This window comes from Accipiter gentilis, chromosome 9 (assembly GCF_929443795.1).
Source record: "Accipiter gentilis chromosome 9, bAccGen1.1, whole genome shotgun sequence".
NCBI lineage: Eukaryota > Metazoa > Chordata > Aves > Accipitriformes > Accipitridae > Astur > Astur gentilis.
The window spans coordinates 9,165,268-9,181,802 of NC_064888.1; the positions used below are offsets into that span (position 1 = coordinate 9,165,268).

Genomic DNA, 16,535 nt, shown 5'->3' on the forward strand with positions numbered 1-16,535 from the left:
AAAAGGTTTCACTTCTCCTGCCCTACATCCCTCTGAGATGCCCCGAGTGTCTGTCCGGCCTGCGGCTCCACAGCTTCTCGGCTCGTACCGCGGCGGAGTGGAAGAAAGGGAATTTGCTTCTGGCGTTGGGTGTGCCGGAGACGGCGACGACGATGCTGGAGCTCAGGCCGTGGGAGAGCTGACGTGCCCTCCCAGGGCTTCAGAAAGCGGGAGCGGGCACCAGAGCAGCGGGGCTGTGAGCACCAGGGGGAGGCTGGGACGCTGGATGGGGCGGGCGGGAAGCCAGCAGGTACCAGTGCTCGGCCTGCCACCTGGCACTGGTGGCTCGTGTGCGTCTTGGATGGGCAAAACCAGCAGAACAGCGCCGGAGAGTTGCGGCTAGCAGCCCTTTCAGCCGCTAAAGTCTGACGCTTTGCGCCAGGGAGCTCAAGCCCCGGGTGGAGGGTGTTTTGCAGGGGCTGGGCAGGTATGGGAGGTGATGCAAGTGAGACCCACACTTGACACGTCCCCGCAGAACGGGGAGTGCTGCTCCATTTCACCCCCAGTGAACTCCCGGCCGGAATAACTCGCATTTCTTCAGCAATTCACCTTTGTTTTCACTGACCTTGGCGTGTTTAATCAGGGTTATATTCTCACACAGATAAAACCGTCCTCAAACGATTGTTACAATATATTGGGCACAAACAGGTTTTTATTTGTTTATTCATTTTCTTTATCTCCGGCAGGTAGGGCTGCTCCTTTCCCACAATATGTAATCAGGTAGCAAAGAGAACTTCCCGTCTCCGTTTGTGCCCGCATCTCTCTGCTTCTGCCCCAGCAGCCAGGGCCCACGCACCGCTGGCAGCCTTGGCGCTGGCCCTGAGCTCTTGTCCGCTGCACAGAGCACCACTCACGGCTCCGATACTTGCAGAACCCCATCCTTCCCACCTCGCTCCCTGGGAAGCGAGCGTCCCTCCAAGCTGTGGCGTTCTAACTGCTGTCAGGAAGGTGGTGAGGCTGCACGACCACGCAAGGGCATGTTTCGGTCCGCTCAGCAGGGATCGCTTATCCATGCAGCACGCTGGGACGCAGGGGTTATGCACAGTGACCCAAGCCGCCACCGCATGCACTGACCTCCTGCAGGGCTCCGTCCCACCTCTAGGTTCTGGGGGAACTCAACTCCAAAGTCCATATTTGAGCTTACGTCCGTAAGGGTTACATTTAAAGCCAGAATTCAGACAGTGGGACGATCCGATGTTCACTTCAAGACCCAGCTCTCTAATGTCTAAAAGGTCCCCTGAGTAGGTAGGTTTCTTCTCACTGACCTTGGAATGTCTGAAGGTTCCATGTCCAGTGTGAGCCGGTGGCCCAGCTTCACACCTTAAACGCCAGCAAAAGGCAATTCCCGTGGGCCACTCGCCGGGGACACCTAGTCTCCCGCAGGTACAGCCTTGCTTCGCTCAAAGCAAAGGTGCACAGAGCCGTCAGAAGAGGTCGAGGTTTGTGCGGCCATCCGCCCACCGCCCCGCAGGTCCCTTCCCTGCCGCTCCCCCAGTGTCCGAGGGGCAAAGGGAGGGAGCCCAGCGTGGGCAAAAGGAGGGGTTCACCCTCCATCCCCACGGCTCTAGCCCCCAGCCCATGGTGTCTCTTCAGCCAGTGCCGCTGGGAGGAGGCGGTAGGACCATCAGCACCCCGCTTAAGTTTCCAACATCGGTAGCGTTTTAAGTGGGATAGCAACAGAGGCTGTGGCAGTACAGAAGAGCACCTATTCCCAGCAGCAAGGGTAAGCGTATTCATCATTGCTCTGACATCAATTACATAGGAGCCTTCTCTCCTTCCAAAACTCTTTGTACTTCAAAATAAAATTTAAAAAACCCCCACAAACAACAAAAAAACCCCAACCACCCGAAACCCACAGCCTGTTTATAGCAGAAATTGAAATTCCACATATAATCAAAAGTTGGATTTTGTCCTGCAGGCACTGCGTAAGTTTCTTTGTATGAATATTTTGTAACTTTCTCTGGCCAAAAGAAATGTGCAAAATGTTGTAATGTTTCTGTGCTTTCCTTTGGACATTCCAGGCTTTTGCTTAAGCTTCTCATAAAAGGCTATTTTCAGTGGAGGGAGGAAAAAAAAAAAAAAAAAGCAGCCTACAGTGTGCCGAGTCAATAAAGTAATGCAAAACCATAAAACACAGCAATGATAACAACAGAAGATCAGTAGATTACAAAGGAAATAAGATGGGGATCAGACAGAGCGGTAGCTGGAAATGAATCCATAGAAGCCAAAGTAAGACTGGTCCCAATAAAGAGCCAAAGTTGAACCGAAAAGCATTCAAAGTGTTAATTTATTAAATAGCATTATTTTCATGCCTTACAATTAAAAATACTTGCGGTCAGGCATGTTGGGAGACAGGAAGCAATTGGAGTCTTCGAGCCCGGTTTCATGCTTGGAAGGAAACGCAGCCTGACCCACTCTGCGAGCTGGGCTGTGCCTGCGCGGGGGCTGGCAAGCCAGCATTGCTTTGGGATGCCCAAGTTCACTTACGGATTTTCTACTCAGAGCTTTTCTCTTCCAGGCTTTTCAGGCACGGAGGAGTTTTGCGGGGAGCGCTCAGGGTGGGAGATGGAGCCACGGCAGAGCTGCGAGGGCGATGCCAGCCCCTGCTCCCGCTCGGCACGTGGGGCAGGATGCAAAGCCCTTTGAAGATGCCGGGAGGCCCCGTGTTCATTTCAGCAGGTTTTGGGATCAGTCTCTTGCTTTGGGAGCCCTTTAGATCAGACGTTCGAGTCACCAGCTTGAAGCATTAAAAATTCCAGGAGTCAGAGCGTTTATCTTCCCTCCCAAAAATCCACCAGCCCCAATCAGCAACCTAACCAAGCATAAAACCCCACGTGAGATCAGCTTTCAAATCCCAGCCTTTAATTCATATGTGCATTTGGAGTTATTTTTATTTACCTTGCATTTCTTTTTGTCATCCCAGCATCATATTTTTAAGCTCCCCTGTAGGACTGCTAGCAGCTCACCTGAAACAAGCACCCCACTGCCCCAGGGCTCCCAGACTGGGCTGGTTACAAAAAAATAATCATTACTGAGCATCGAGAGATTTAATGGTAAAAAAGATCCGCAGTGGGACAGATGGCCTGCCAATGCAGAAACTAGGAGGGTGCCCAGATGGTTGCCGAGCATTACGAGCCCCATAACAAGGGGTGCAACCATGGGACGGGAAGAGCTGGTAGTTCAGCATGCCCCAAAATGTTTGCTTAACTCTCCCGGTAACAGTAAGCTGAGGCAGCTGCTACCTGCTGCCTGGAAAGCTGGGTTCATGTCGTGGCGCATGGTGATGGGTCAGCTGAAACAGAGCCCACGCAGTTTCTGCCTGATCGGTTACTAACTAAGATACACTTTTCAGATGCTGTTAATTGAGTCTGATGAATTTTGCTCCAGTGGGACCTATTATGGGCAAAAATACAAGTGACATCAGAGCCATAACTCATAAAAATCAAGTCCCTGAATTACATCTGAGAGCAATATGAAAATGCAAGTGGGATTTCAAATGGTATCAAATAACTTTCTGTCATACCTTATTAATACCACAGAGCTAATAGAAACAGCTATATTATCATCCTAATGTCATTATACATATATAATACACACGCGCGCATACACACAAACAGTGTGTATAATTATAACAACATTATTTTGTTCACACAGCCTGAAAAATGTGATTAGATGGCGGCTCTGAAATGGCAATATTCAATCAGGTATGACTTGTATATTGGCTCAGAGCACAGTCTTCTACTTATGTAAAATTATGCCTTGTTATGTGCAGTCGTAGCGTGGATGGCTGCGAAGGAAAGAGGGAGCCGAGGCCACAGACATCATTTCATCTCGAGTCGGAAGGGCTGAATTGTCATTTCAAAGCTGAAACACTGTCACTGTCCAGCGAGCTATCCCTGGCTATCCTTGCCTATATCACTTCAGAAAACATGCTAATTTATCTGCTAAAAATAGCTGCCTACTCACAAAATCCCGAATAAAATCTCTCCACTGGAAATGATCCTAAACGCGACCAAACTATTTCTTTTTTAATCATAAAGCTCGGAAGGGGACATTGCCTGGTAGGGCTTTAGATGGGCTTCAGTTTCCAAACGGTGCACGGGAAACACGCACACCAGCCATTTCACATCCAGCTCCTGTCAAATAATTTACCTCAACTGTTTTTAGTGAAAATATACATATGTATATATATCCCGGCGTGAGGGGCATAGCTGGAGCTGGAAATATCGTCGTAAGAATGCCAGGCCATATTTACCCAAGTCAGTGGTCAAAGCAAGTTGCTATTCTCGGTATGCCAGATTTAAATCGGTTTAAGTAAACAAGCTGACCTCTTTCCACTTAGCAGGTCTTAGCCGTCATGGCTTTTTTTCTGAGAAAATTCTTTTTTTTTTTTTTTTTTTTTTTTAAAAATTCGGCGGGCCCCGGGGGGGGGTAAGCAGCTACCTCGGAGAGAGCAGCCGGTGCTGCCGGGGAGCAAGCCAGGGAGGGCAAGGCGGGTTTCCCAGGGAAGGGATGCAGCAGCCAAACTCAAAATTTGCCTTTTTCTGCCCTGCCCTCATTTGAAAGCAGGGGACTTCACCTCCTCATTCACCCTGAATGCCTTGCCCATGTCTAAGTGCTTACGGCAACTCTTGCTCTCCTGTTCTGGGATCGAGTTTTTTCTGTTTTTCCCGGCTTGGTTTGCGCAAGGACAACTGACCTCCCTGTTATCGAGATCTTTTTTAACAGCGCTAGGATGAGATGCAGTGACACAGAGAAAGAGCTCCTGAAGTCCCCCGAGTACCTGCAGGGCTGCTGGCCAGCCCTGGGCTTGCAGCCGGAGGATGCAGGGCTGGTGTGTCCACCGCCGCCACCTCGCTCTTCCCTTTGCACGCCCGTTTTTTCCCTGTCGCTCTAGCAGTCACTTCTACACATTTATTCCCACGTCTTCATCCTTTATCTGAGTTACAAGTGCAGCAAAACTGATGAGTCAATCATCTAGCACAGTGTAGCGATGTTCAACCTTTGGCTAAGCTGTCTTTGAGCTCTTCCTACCTGAGTACATACTTGAGGCAGCTCAGCAAACAATCTGCTGGGGACTGCCCTGCAACTCGCCTCCTCCCCAATTTTGCCTGAAAAAGGCTTTTGGCATCTGGTGCCAAGTGGCAGCAGAGAAGAAACAAAGCAAAATAGCTCCTGGTACCTCAACTCTACGGCCTGAAGGCTGCTTCTTGCCTCGCAGGACAACTGGGTCAATAAGCAAGCGCTCCTCTGTGCCGGGTGGCTGTGGTCCCCAGCGCTGGCATCGGGGCGGGGGGGGGGGTGGGGGGGTGGGTGACCAGTTCTGCACCTCCTGCTGAACCGGCCTTACAGTCCGGCTGAAATAACTACCAATTTAAACACAAGACTTGTCTGGTAGACACTGGAGAGGACACAGAAGCCACTCCTCCTCCTCTCAATTCAGGTACACGTGTCAAACTAAAATACTAGAGGGGAAAAGGAATTGATCGCAAGTCCAGCTCTGCCAAACACACAGGGTTATCCAGCCGCCGTTTCCAGGGAGCACAGATATCTGCCACACCAGAGAGCCTTTGTTCTCCTCCTTTCCAGCTCCTCTTTTTCTTACCCAAGTGAGCGTTGGACACGTTTCCGAAGTACAAGAATCTCTGAGGTCTAACCACCATGGATCCAAGCCTCTAGGGATGATAGAGTTGGTGGTTTTTTTTAAAAATCCTCTTGAGAAACAGATGCTTTGGCTCATCTTCATTATACCTAGCCTGATTTATTTTAATTGCTCTGGGTATCCGGAATACTATGATTGCATAATCTCATGCACATGCCTTTAGAAGGAAGCCTTGGCTGCAACGCCGGGAAGGCAATGTTAAATACGGAAAAAGTACTATGCAAAGTCTCATTTATTTTGGAAATCACTGGAAAGAGTTCTGCTGAAAATTCGCAGCAAAACATATGCCACATTTGAATAATGATTTTGAGAGGTGCTTTACCTAGCTTTGCCATAAAAAGGGCTCTGAAAATTGCAGTCCTTCAGAAAGCTCTCACTCCCAACCCCTGAATTTCGGTGAAATCAGAGGACGGTGAGGTCCATGGTGGCAGCCCCAGGGTCGGCTGGTGAGGGCTGGCTGCCTGGCACTGCACACCTGGGGGGATCGCTTCCACCCCGTATGAAAATAGCCAAAAAACAGTAACCTAACAGAAAACCTGTTTTGAGCAGGGTCAATGGGAACCACAGGCTCAGGACACTGAGAAAGGAGGCGGCCTGCTGAGATCTGCTCTTCCTGGGTTTAGAAATACAGGACTTCATCTCAGTAAAACAAAGCAGGAATAACAGGACTGCAGAGAAATAACCTGAATATCATCCACTTGTCTTAACTGATGCAGTGCACAAGATGCCAAATATTGTCTGCTTGGGAAAAAAGGTCTGCAGAAACCTTCTTCCAGTTAATAAAAAATATTATTTAAGGTACTTCATAACTGGACCTAGAATAAGGATTTATTTTGAAGTCATGTCAATACGTTATCTGTTATTAAGACACTGCTTTTCTGGAGAGGGATTCATATCTTACCAAAAGTTCAGTCCTTCTCTGTATTTTTTAAACTTATCTCATTGAACAAATTAATACCTGCCTTAAATACTGTCCCTGAAGCCAGTGGGGATACTCTGTGAAAGAATTCGATCAAGAACTGAAAAAAAACCCCACCAAACCCTTTGGCTTATTGATATGCTTTCCTGTCTTCTAGGAAAAGGAAAAGCCAGGAATTTTATACATAACGTACACTGTATTAATTATTTAAAAACATGCAACTGAGTTTTTGTTTTGCAGGAAACACAGGCAGTTTATCCTCACGAGCTTTAGCGTCCACACAGAGAAACGTATGTGCGTACCCTGTGCCTCTGGATGCGCAACAGATACCGGGGGGGATGATTAACCAAACGCGGGCTCTGCATACTGCTGGGATAACAAGTGCAATAAACTTCACAGATGAAGGAGGAGACCCATCATCATATCTGCTGATCTTGAAGTGAGCACTTTTCACTTGATTTCACTTGGTATCGTTTGTCTGGGACCGAACCGGATTCACGTAGATTTGGCAATACACATCTGCCATGCCAGATCCCAGGAGCGCTGTCAGCGCTACCATACCTGGCTGGCAGGCGCTTTGCAAATGGGTCGTTTGAGGGGCTCTGAACAGGCAGCAGTGCCACAATTTACAGGCTACACCTTTAAATGCCCACAAATTTACTTCGGGTTCACAGACGATAATGAGATTCATGTTTGGGAGAAGGACCCCACAGAGACTATCAAGAATATTAATGTTATCACGGAAGTTTATTAGTGCCTGCATGTTGAGAAATAGGTAAGGAAACCCTTTGGGTTTTGTTGCACTATCAGCAATTATCATGCAAGAAGATTTCTCTTCCTGGTCCTCCCTCAGATAGGGTTTGGAAAAAAAGGCTCCAAGATTGATCTTTGGGAAGCGTTTGGGTTTTTAAGCAGTGCAGATGTTTCCTCCATTGCCTTCTGCAAACCTTCATTTCTCAAACAAGAGCTGAGGGCTTTCCCTGTCCATACCTCTCCAAAGCATTGCCATTTCTAGCCCAATGAACCCGTATGCTTCATGCTTACAAAATTCCTACGTGCATCTGCCATCGCACAGAATTAAAATAACCCTTCTGATGTGGGTCTGCACGTCTGCTATGTTCACATCTTTCAAGCCAAGCTACAGCCCTTGGCCTCACTCCCCTCTTTCTCCTTGAGCTCCTGCCTCTGCTGGTGGAGGGGTATCACCAGTATTGGATTTATGGTGGAAGCAATGCGGTGCTGTTGTTTGTTCAGATGCCAAGAAGTCGTCAGCGATCGGCTTCATGAGGAACAAGACACCAAGATGTGAGCATGGGTTCTGGAAACCTGTCCCTGACACACCAGAAACCCTTCCTGTCCCTTCTCCTCTTTCTCTTTTAATGGGGTAAGGGCTATAAAAACTTGTGCCTGTTATCTAGGCTGGGATCTAGTGCCGCGATCAGTCTTTCTGAAAGTTTTACATTCTTTTAAGCTCTTTATACATTAAAGAAGGGGAAAAAATAAAAAGGAAAGGAAGAAGCCCGGAGTTGGGCCAACCAATCGGAGAGGATCCACTCAGCACAATTCGGGGCTGCTGCCCAAGGAGGTGGCGGTGCTGCAGAAATCAATGGGCTGGTGGCAAGAGCGCTCGGGAAGAGGGATGTGCTCAGGAGGAGACCCATTTCTCCTGAAAGCTTCGTTAAGGCTCCTCCATCTAGGAGGTGTGGTTAAAGATAAACCAGACTTCTTGAGAGCGCTTTGGCACGAACTTGCCCACGCCGGGTTCCAGAGGAGCTGCAGCACGCATGTGAAATTTCAACCGTATTTACATTTTGAAACAAAATACAGAACAGGCACTTGCTCCAATAGCCGCACGGACTGGGATAAGGCCCTGCAGCCACCAGCTTTCCGGAGGCAGAGGCAAAGAGTGGTGGCTCGTTTTTCCCAGGCAGCACAAGCCAGGCACTGCCGGCCCCTTGCCAGGAGGTGTAACCTACAGCCCACTGAAGCACCCTCAGCCCAACGGCACCTTCACTGGTGGACGTGGTATCCCGTGAGCATCCCCCCAACAGAGACGTACCGACACACCTTCCAAACTGCAGACAAGGCCTTACATCGGTCTTGGTTAAACTCCTGCAGCTCAGTCTGCTTTGAGAAGTGGGGCACTTGCTGATGGAGGAGCTCTGGGCTGTTACATTTAATTAAGGATTCTGCTGAAAGTTCTGCTTAAAATCACAAAGCTTGCTGCTTAGAAAAGCGTAGGTGATTCCCCCAGAGGCCTGGCCAGCATTCCTGCTCCTATTGTACAACATTATTGATTAATCAAAACTAATGCTCACAGCTGTTGCCTGATGGATAATGTCTTTGGTGTTTGCCTGCATATAATTATTTACTACTTTATTGATGTTATTTATTTCTTCATTAAGTATTGTTGGCTGTTTAATTATGTGAAACACAACTGCAAGTGTTGCTGCTAAAAGCCATGGGAAGGGCTGCCCAGAGCTGAAATCTTTCAACCATGAAACTCTAAAAATAAATCTAAAGATAGAAATATTTTAGCCAGTGTTTTGAGTGAAGACCATCAAACCACAAATGTGTTACATGTCATCTGGAAGCTGATGCCAGAGCACCACGTTCAGATAGATTTGCAATGCTGATTTGATTGTGCACGGCAAAGGACTTTTGCAGACTTGTATATTTTATTAGATCTCCAAAACAAGTAAGAAAGGTCCCTATCTTATTCTTGGTTGCTGAACGTTCAAAATAAATCAAAGGGAAACTGTGATTTCCCAAAGCTTACAGTCAGGAGTGCCTAACCAAGCTCCTTTCTAAAACCAATTCCTGTGCCGAGATCCGAGGGCCTCCCAGGCCAGATACTGGCCCTGTCCAGCACCCCAGTGACAAACTGGGGAGTCTCTCCAAGAGCTCCCTCCAGGTTCTCCCTTCTGCCCCCCCCAGCTCTCTGTGAGTGACGCAGACCCAAGGGCCCCTGTGCCCACCCTGCCCCAGCACCCCACTGCCCTTGCCCTCCTCAGAAGCACCAGGCACAGCTGCTGCAGCAGGTCTACGCTTGACCTTGCTGAATTAGGGAGCTGACATCTAATCCTTGGATCCATGTGGGATGAGAAAGGATGCTTAGCTTGTGATGTAAGACCAACCTTAACAGAACCACTTTTCCTTGCCAAGACCAAGCCATGGGGGGTTGGGGGCAAAAATCAGCATCTTAAATTCTATCCGGAAACCAAGAGGCAGTAAGGACAAACGACATTTGAGACATGTTGTGGCTCTCAGCAATCTCTAGGTACTCACAGTTTTAAAAAAACAGCCAGGTACATGACTACAAATATGGTATTAGAGAACTTGGAAGGATCTTCTCAGCCTGCAAAAAAACCAGACGATGCACAAACCCTGCTGTAGCTCACAAATCATTAACGCACCTATAACAGGTCAGAAATAGCCTCTGTATCTCCTTGCTCATAAAATAAAAATCCATTCTCTGATATCCTTTCCAAACGGCCCTCATCAGGCCCTTTCCCCAGGGCAGGAGAACAAATAGCTCTGGCAGTCCTCGCTTGGCCATCAGTGTATTTGTTATTTGGTAGCTACTAGTCTGAATGTTTCTATGCAGCTCCCTATAGATCTCTTGCTTACTTTCGAGGTAGTGCAATAAAATTAGTGAGGTCTTAGCTACTGCTTTATGAAAAGTACATGAGATGACTGGTTGCCAAACCTCTAAGTTCTCTATGGCCTCTGTCTTAGGGCAGCAGACTCTGCTTTTTCCTTAGGAGCCCAGAGGAGGACCAGATGAACGCCTGGCGCCATCAGGTCACCTGCATCTCTTCCAATGCGTCTCAAGTCCAGAGCATGAGCAGAAGTCAACTGTGGGGCCCAAGTTCTGCCCATGCTCTCGATACACAGCGTATGCTCACCTCTTCTTTAACTAAGACATGTCGGGGAAAACCTGAGAGAAATAGTGAACAGAGAGGAAGGATAAAAAAAGAAAAATGATGGCTGTAGGGAATTTGGTCTCTATTTCCCTCTTTGTTTCCTCCCCAACCCCCACATCTTCATGCATTTCCCCTGCCTAGGCCAGTTCTTCCTCCACCTGTTTTTTTGAAGTGTCACAATCTTTCCTGTATCCCTTGTGCCCACATTGTGTGGGTACCATGGGCACCTTTCCAGCAGGGATGTGCAGTGCAATGGGGAGCACAGCTAGGATTTTCAAAGGAAGCTAAGGAAATCTTTACGGAGAACTTGGTGGGTGAGAATTTGGCACTTGGCACTCTTCTGCTCTTTTGAAAGTCCCACCCTACAGGAACAATCTAAACAAATGTATGCCCCAATGCTGATAAATCCATTTGGAAAGATATCAAAGAAAAGCTTGCTGGGTTTGGAGACCTTTGAAGAAAGGGAAATATCCTGCCAACCTGACACTGAGATCTATCTTGTTCCACCATGTGGTCCAAATCATCAGAGTCCTCCACGGTTCCCCTTCCTCCTCGGGGCGTGGAGGGCAGCACTGCCTCACTGAAGAAAGGAATTTGGGGGCCGAGAGGACAGCATAATTTGAGGAAAATTCAAATGAGAAATTACTTAACAATGGAAGTTGTTACTGTGTCTAAAAATATCTCAGTGAGTCAGATTACTGAAAACAGCAAAGCTATGGAGCAAAACCATAGCCTCTTCTCAGCAGTCAACTGGCTTCACTCACTAGCCTGGCATCTCTTTCCCCTTATGTTTTTAATATCATAAGAGTGGGGTTTTTTTAAGTCTACAATAAGTTAATGTTTAATGGATTGCCCTGTACAGTTCTTGGTGTTTACATGTTCTCCAACTAACCAAATTTGTAGAGCAAATTAAAAGTCTGTAAGACCAGGACAAGTGGATTACAGATATTTGTTGCTCAGAAACTATCGCCTCATTCAGTCCCACATGCCCCCCAAATAAACGGTTTCAATTATATTTTCACCTTCCCCAGCGATATTAACATTTCTCGCCATTGCTGGCCAGGGCTACGGCTCCTTAGTCTGCAACCGTTACGGCTTTGTGCACATATGCTTCCTGTGAATGTGCAACCTTGCACAGTGCCGCAGTCCCGGTGTTTGCAGGGTAACCTATTAAACCGGCCTGGCTCAGGACCAGGCATGCTAGAGAAATGTGGGAGAAGGAAAGGTGGTGACTACAGTGTTGTTCATGCCTTTTTTATACTACTGGGGGGGGGGGGGGGGTGGTGGTGGCCTGTTTCTTCCACCAACCAAAATATAAATAGCCAGTGAGAGTCTTTCACTCTCCGACGGGCAATTCGCTGCTGAGTGAGCCATTCCCAACACCACGCTATAGGGCGCTTGCTCGGTTCCTCCAGTTTTCACACGCGTGTGACTTCGCCCCGTCAGTCTAAAGGTCCAGAGACCCCCCCTCCCTCCTTCAGACCTTGCCCAGGTGGGTCGCTGGGCTCTGGCCCCATGACTGCCCTGTGAGCAGCTGTGAGGGAAACCACCAAACTCCTCAAAACCCCACGACACCGATGGGAGGGCAGGGCAGCCCGGAGTTCCCTTCACACGTGCCGTAAATCTGAATGTTACCCACTCCGTGTGATGTTTTGGGTTCATTTTTTGCGTTGCTGAGGTCTCCGTGTCAATGCGATCCGAGGCAGCTGATGTCCCCGTGAGGGGCTGGGGGCACTGGGCAGCGCTGAGCCCACTGTCCTTCTGCGGGAAGGGGCGAACAAACCCCTCCGTCCCACCCCACGTGGGGCAGCTGGAAAGCCAGCGACCGTAGTAACTTGGCACAGTGGGACCTAAGGAAACAAAATGAATTTTTTAGGCTAGAAAACATCAGAAAGAGGAAATGGGGTTCGTGCCATCAATGGTGCAAATCCCACTGGTGCTGGCAGGCACAGGATCGGGCCCAGGCTGCACCCCTGTGCTTTGCCAGGCTCACAAGGATATAAAATTCTGGTTTTCAAATGACAGTTTAATTTCTGGCTGACCTGTTTGGCTTGAGCTGTTACGTGTTTTCTTCTGTCAGGCTTATTTTGCTTCTCCTGTATTAGCACACAAACCTAAGGAAGAACAAAACAACAACCGTGTGTCATTCCCGCCCCTCCACCAGCTGAACAGTTTGAAGTCCTCCAAAACCATTGCGATCCCCCCACAACATCTGGCTCCTCTCGGACTGTTAGTGCGTCCTTCGCACCCTAAACACACCAAGGGGAGGGAAGAGGTGAAGGCGATGGCGCACGGGCACGACACGCTCCTGCCCAGGCAATACCCCTGTGCAGATCTACCAAGTGACATCCCCACCACGGGGACAGCTAGGGATGAACCGCAGATGGCATCGGGTGTTTTGGTCAAAGAAACTTCTCACATGCACATTTCGGTTGGTTTTTGTCATTTGATGTCAATGGTGGGCTGTGACATTCCTGTGTTGTTTTTTTCCCCCCCTCCCTATTTGAAAAACGAGATTTTATCTTCCCTTCCCACCTTCCCCCCTTCATCCCGTTCCTATTTCACTAAAACCTGCCTTTCGGGTCAGCGTGCTGGTAAGAGATTAATTTTACACTGCAAGAAACACTGAGCAGAGTATTTCAGCTTGGACATATGAGACGCCTGTTATAATATTGCAGTTTTTCTAAATTAAATATTAGGAAAAATTAAACCCAATTGTGGTTCGTATTCCTATGGAAAATATTTCTGTTCAAAACAGTCCTTCCATGCTAAATGACTTAAGTAACTGAAAACACAATAAATATGCAGCAAGTTAAAAACCCAGATTATTCAGGTTTTAAGGCTTATAACTAAAAGTGGTTTAATGTTTCATGCCTAATAATAGATTACTCCTATCACATTTCTAACCTTTATTTCTACCAGCTTTGAAGTCCAGCCATATAAAGGCTGTTTGTAGAACCACACGAAAGTTAAAGCAAATATTACTCAGAGTGATTCATATGAACAAGAATTTGCAATGAAGGCAGAGGGTTTTTTGTGTCTGTATCAAAGGAAATGAAATGTTTGCAATATTTTCCAGTTGATAAATGTATTAAAACATTTTAGTTGTGTAGTATGAACATTGCTGACATAAACAGACTTTGACCTGAAACAGACTGTATTAAGCTCCGTGGGGGAGGTAACATTAAAAGAAGTAAAAATAAAATAAAAAATAGAAATTCCTAGATTTCAAAACCTGCCACAAGGTCACTGCATTCCTTAATTAGCTGAATACATTAAGAGAAGGCTAGAATACAGATTCTGTAAAGAGAGCAAATGTATGTTTAATCCTCCATTCTTTGCTTACAGATTACCCTTTCAGAGGGAGTAACCTTATTTTCTTTTTAAATATCTATTTACCTTTTTGAGCTTTGCATAGCAAAGCAAGGTTTTCTTTTTTTTTTTCCTCTCCAGTGTTGCAAAAGAAATTAATTTGTTGCTGGTTGCTATGCATTGGCAGGATTTCTGCATAAAGAATGTAAGCCATCTATCTTTGTATTCGAGATATAGTTAATCTGGCAGTTAAAATACTTTGGAAACATTTTGATGACTTATCTGGAAAAGTAGCTTTGCATTTTCAAAGAAAACTCAGAACTGTATTGCAAGGGGAAGATAAAAGATATATGAAGTGTTTGTTCCAAGCGATACTATTCATTTAAAGATCAGAATGTAACCCCACCCAAGCAATTATTGTGGAAAAACAAGACAAAAATCCTTATACAGCTTTCTGACACAGTCTTTATTTGGGAAACAAAATAACTATATTACAGTTATAGTCTAATGGATTGCAAGCTGTTTTATTAGAGTCAGCTGAATCCTGTTTAGCATAAAAAAGAACTCTGTTTGCTATCAAGAACACATTTACATTAATATGACTTTGACAAAGTAAAATAAAATCGCATTAAGATGATGTAAGTAGATAAGACAATGAAATCTCTGTGAGATAGTTTTGGCACACCAATTAGAGTCAAGTCCCTACAGGAAAGAAACATATTTTTACACCAAGTATCCATGTGTTTTTAAGTCGCAGAGTGGCCAAAATTAATTCCACGCTTAAAATATTTCCAGCAAGGGAAAAGAGGAAGTTTATTATTATTATTATTTTTATTTTTCCCTTGAAAGGTAAAATTTCTGATAAACTACATTTTTATTTGCAATAATACAAACAAGTTTTGTTCTCTGCACTAGTCTGTAATCATCCTGATTATTGCAAGGGACTTTCCAATATAGAGCAGCTGAAAACAAGGTTTTAGATTACATGGTAATTTAGGAATGCATGAAAAGCCAAGCAGTCACCATAATAGAGCACTGCATAAACTTCATGGCTTTTACAGCAAAACATAACATATGTTTTGTGATTCATTCAAAAGATTTTTCAATTTTTTTTTGGTCGAAAAATATGTCGAGCTCTAGTATACATCCTATATTTAGGGAACCTTACTCTCGAAAAACGACGATGACACCACCACCCCGACTTCAATGTCTCTCTTTTGAGTTTGGTCATTAAAAGAACAGCAGTGATGGATGGTGATAATGCTCTGGATTTTATGAGTAATCAGGCCTTGGCAGCCACAATATTTCTTTTGTAGTGAAACTTTAATATTCCTTTGGCCCTGCGTAAACTTTTTCTGCTTTTGGAATGACGTTACACAAGCTACTCGCTAAGCATTACAAAACGGTTCTTACCCCAAAGTTAGCGCTTTAATTTAACGCCCGCGAAGCTTCCCCCCACCAACCCACACAGCTCCTCTGTAGCAGCCCTCCCGTGTTCGGGGCACTCTCACATTTACAGGAGGAGGGGCGGAGGCAGGCAGCAGACCCTGCCACGGCAGATTAATTTTCTTTGGCTGCGTGGCCAACCCCCAGACAGGGCACCCCGGACACCCCCGCTCTCCTCTCCCCCCTTCCGCATGTTTTTAGTGAATTTTGCTGCAACAAACACCAGGTGTCTCCACTTAGCTGGGCTACAGCTTAAAAAAAGGGGTCTCCTACCGAAAAAAAAATTAAAAAAAAATAAAAGGGGTGTGTGGGGGGGGGAATTAGGGTTGTTCTTTCCATTGCTCCTAATCTGCCTGTTGCAAGGCTGTGTGCGCAAGGAAGAGAATGTATGTACACGCAGATATTCTTGTACTAGGGTCGTATTTTATTTTGTTACTTGATACGCCTCTGTCAGGCAAGGCAGGACTTTCCAGAGTTTGAAATAATCCAAATTCAATCACTTTAAAGCTGCTACAATATGCAAGTCTTGGCAGCCGTTTTAAATTAATGGAACATCAGATGTGCTCTGATCCTCTCAATTTCCTTGGGCAAGGGAAATTCTGCTGCGGTGGTAGCAGGAGGGGAAATACAGGGCTATCAGTAAAATAAATGTCAGCTTTTGTCTGCTGATAAAAAAAATGCATACAGCAAAAAAAGGCACGATATTTATTGCTCCGTAATTAAAATGTATTTCTGTATGCAGTGAGGATTATCTCAGTGGTTTGGACAAGCAAACACCGTGCAGTCTGAGCCACACAAACGGACATTAAATTAAGCCAAAATACAAAATTGCTTTTTATTTAGGGTTTTACAAATACAGCTAAATAATTTGTTTGGGTGTAGATATTTATTTTTTGTGCCTGCTGGCATGCTTATCAATAAAAATATTAGAACACCAGCCTTGAAACCCCAGTTCCAGGGCAAGGATGGGTTTTTGGCAAGAAATGGGCGGGGGGATTAGGGGGGTAATAAAAAAATCCCCATAGCAAGATGCCAGCCCATGCAAATGCACTTTAGTTTGGGGTTTACTTAGAAAGCATAAACATTCATCGGGTTTGTCAAAAGGTTTGCAGACTTGAGAACCTTTTGATTAAACCTGGGCTGTGTTTTGAGGAAACCTACACTGGAATATGGTTTTCAAGGTGCAATTCAGTAGCTTTGCTTTTGAAACACAAACAAGCCCAAAAATTCA

At 46.2% G+C, this 16,535-nt stretch overlaps 1 protein-coding gene across 1 annotated transcript in view; it reads right to left on the minus strand.

Annotated features, from left to right (window-relative positions):
• Positions 1-2,322: 2,322 nt before the first annotated feature.
• The window catches only part of CABCOCO1 (ciliary associated calcium binding coiled-coil 1), an 81,805-nt gene continuing 67,592 nt past the window's right edge, over positions 2,323-16,535 (minus strand). The window contains exons 7-9 of the mRNA XM_049810321.1: positions 12,589-12,660; positions 12,186-12,396; positions 2,323-3,432 (exon numbers count right to left, since the gene is read on the minus strand). The gene's annotated coding sequence lies outside the window, so the exon portion shown is untranslated. The remainder of the gene's footprint in view (positions 3,433-12,185; positions 12,397-12,588; positions 12,661-16,535) is intronic.